We start from the raw sequence: 3,316 nt of genomic DNA on the forward strand, positions 1-3,316 counted from the left end.
GGTTTCACCGTGTTAGCCAGGATGGTCTCGATCTCCTGACCTCGTGATCCGCCCGCCTCGGCCTCCCAAAGTGCTGGGATTACAGGTTTGAGCCACCACGCCCGGCCATGTCTCGCATTTCTTAAGGTGGGCATTTTAGGGTTCGCAATGCCATTGAAGGGATTCAACTGATGAATCCTACAACGAATACCAAATATTTTTAGATTTTCATTGTGCTTTAAAGGAAAGACCTCAGGGTTTGACAACAAAAAGACCTAGATTTGAATCCAGGTTCTAACAAGCGGTGTGACCTGAGGTTAGTTAACCCCTTCAACAAAAACATATGGACCCCCAGCCATAGGCGGAGGGGTACACGTAGGGCCGCAACACTTGGGTGATAAATATGAGGTCCTTTCCCTCTAGAGTCCACGGTTTAAGAGAAGGCTGACAGGAAAAAAAATTAAATAAATACAAATTAAAAATTAAAGAAAAAAATATAGATCTCTCCACTGCCTGCCAACAACAGGTCGTTCCCCATCCTCTTGAGCCCATTTTCCACACAGTTACAAACTGCTGCTTTAAAATGCACACCGGATTAAATTACCTGCCTGAATATAGTCCTCCAGTTGTTCCCCCACGTCCTCAGGATAAAAGGCTCCCCGAGTTCTGCGTGGGCCTCTCGCACTCTTGAGGCGCTTGCCTCACGGGCTTTCCTCTCACGTGGCTTCCTCACAAGTCCACATTTGGCTCCACCCATGCCGAGTCACGCAACGGGCATCTGATTGGTGAGCGTGGAGGAAGGACTGAGCATGCGCGACCTAGCTCCTCCCTCCGTCCCTATATTTAGATCCTTGAGTCTGCAGAAAGCTTGAGTTCTTCCCCCCGCAACGTCTATTAAGGCATAATTGACATTTGATAAACTGCACATGGCTGGGCGCAGTGGCTCACGCCTGTAATCCGAACACTTTGGGAGGCGGAGGCGGGTGGACCACCTGAGGTCAGGAGTTTGAGACCAGCCTGACCAACATGGCGAAACCCTGTCTCCAGTAAAAATACAAAATTAGCCGAGCGTGGAGGCACGCACCTGTAATCCCAGCTACTCGGGAGGCTGAGGCAGGAGAATTGCTTGAACCCGGGAGGTGGAAGTTGCAGTGAGCCAAGATCACGCCACTGCACTCCAGCCTGAGCAACAAGAGTGAAACTAAACAAACAAACAAAAAAAACAACACACGTTTAAAGTGTGCGGTCTGATGAGTTTTGACACAAATGAAACCTTCACAACAATCAATATAACGACCCTATTCATTCCCCGCCAGACTTTAATCCTGCCTCTTTGTTTCCTGCCTCTCCTCCCTCTCTGCCCTTCCCTCTGCAACGGCTAATGTCTTTTCTGTCGCCATAGATAAGTTTTCGTTTTATAGTATTTTATATAACTGGAATAATTTGGGGGAGAGGGGCTCTGGCTTGTTCCACTCACTACAAGTATTTTGAGATTCACCCATGTTTTTGTGTAAATCAGCAGTTCGTTTCCCTGGACCTGACCATCACTTTTCACAACAAAAGTTGTGAAAATTTTTTGTTCTATTTTATTGCTGAGTGTGCTCCATTGTATGGATATATGACAATTTGTATATTCATTCACGTATGGATGGACATTTGGGTTGTCTTCAGTTTGGTACCATTACAAATGAAATTACTATGACCATTTGTCTATAAGTCTTTTAAACATTTCTTTTTTTTTTTTTCTGAGAAGTGGTCTCACTCTGTCACCCAGGCTAGAGTGGAGTGCAGTGGTACCACTATAGCTCACTACAGCTTGCAGCCTCGACCTTCCAGTCTCAAGCCATCCTCCCACCTCAGCCTCCGGAGTAGCTAGGACCACACCACCACTCCTGGCTAATTTTTTTTTTTTTTTGGTACAGATGGAGTCTTGCTATGTTACCCAGGCTGGTCTTGAACCCCTGGCCTCAAGCATTGGCATCCCAAAGCGCTGGGATTACAGATGTGAGCCACCATGCCCAGCAAGTCCCTAATCCATTTCCAGCTAATTTTTGTGTATAGTGAAAGGTAAAGATCAATGTTCATTTTTTTGCTCATGGCTGTCCAATTGTTCCAGCATCATTTGTGGAAAGCATTGCCTCCGTTAAATTTCCTTAGCACTTGTGTTGAAAATCAACTGGTTATGTATGTCTGGGCCTATTTCTGGACTCTCTATTCTGTTCCACATACCTCTTTATGCCAAATACCATACTGTCTTGATTACTGTGGCTATATAATAAATCTTGAGATCAGATAGTGTAATTAGTTATCTATTGATACATAACAAATTACTACAAATTTAGAGGCTTGGTCGGGCACGGTCACTCACACCTGTAATCCCAGCACTTTGGGAGGCTAAGGCAAGTGGATCTCTTAAGGTGAGGAGTTCGAGACCAGCCTGGCCAACATGGAGAAACCCCATTGCTACTAAAAATACAAAACTTAGCCAGGCATGGTGGCTCACCCCTGTAATCCCAGCACTTTGGAAGGTGGAGGCGGGCGGATCATGAGGTCAGGAGTTCAAGACCAGCCTTGCCAATATTGTGAAATGCTGTCTCTACTAAAAAAAAAAAAAAATTAGCCGGGCATGGTGGCACACGCCTGTAGTCCCAGCTACTTGGGAGGCTGAGGCAGAAGAATTGCTTGAACCTGGGAGGCGGAGCTTGCAATGAGCCAAGATTGCGCCACTGCACTCCAGCCTAGGCGACAGAGTGAGATTCTGTCTCAAAAATAAATAAACAAATAAATAAAATTAGCCAGGCATGGTGTCGCAAGCCTGTAATCCCAGCTACTCCGGAGGCTGAGGCAGGAGAATCACTTGAACCTGGAAGGTGGAGGTTGCAGTGAGCCAAGATCGTGCCACTGCACTTCAGCCTGGGTGACAGAGTGAGACTTTGTGTCAAAAAAAAAAAAAAATTTAGAGGCTTAACACACACATATTTATTATGTGGGTCAAGAGTCCAGGCATGGTTTAGTTAAATCCTCTGTGAAGCATCTCACCGAGGTGTATATAAGCCAGGGCTGGATTCTTATCTGGAGACTGGACTGAAAAATAATTCACTTTCCAGCTCACATGGTAGTTAGCAAACTGAAACTGAGAGCTTCGGTTTTTTGTTGTTTGGCTGTTGGTGGGCACCCTTAGCTTCAAGGGGCCTCCCCAATTCCTTGCTACATGAGCTTCCTCAACATGGCCAGAAAGGAGAAGAGGAAGAGACCCTAGAGTGGATCTGCTAGCAAGAGAGTCTTTTATAACTTAGTGCAATCACAAATGGCATCCCATCACCTTCACCATATTCTA

General features: G+C 45.9%; 1 protein-coding gene across 1 annotated transcript in view; it reads right to left on the reverse strand.

Moving 5' to 3' along the window:
- Positions 1-683, reverse strand: part of AGO1 (argonaute RISC catalytic component 1) — a 58,937-nt gene extending 58,254 nt beyond the window's left edge. The window contains exon 1 of the mRNA XM_011955334.1: positions 588-683. The gene's annotated coding sequence lies outside the window, so the exon portion shown is untranslated. The remainder of the gene's footprint in view (positions 1-587) is intronic.
- Between the last annotated feature and the right edge of the window lie 2,633 nt (positions 684-3,316).

Source organism: Colobus angolensis, unplaced genomic scaffold, assembly GCF_000951035.1.
Source record: "Colobus angolensis palliatus isolate OR3802 unplaced genomic scaffold, Cang.pa_1.0 Scaffold4, whole genome shotgun sequence".
In the NCBI taxonomy this organism is placed as follows: domain Eukaryota; kingdom Metazoa; phylum Chordata; class Mammalia; order Primates; family Cercopithecidae; genus Colobus; species Colobus angolensis.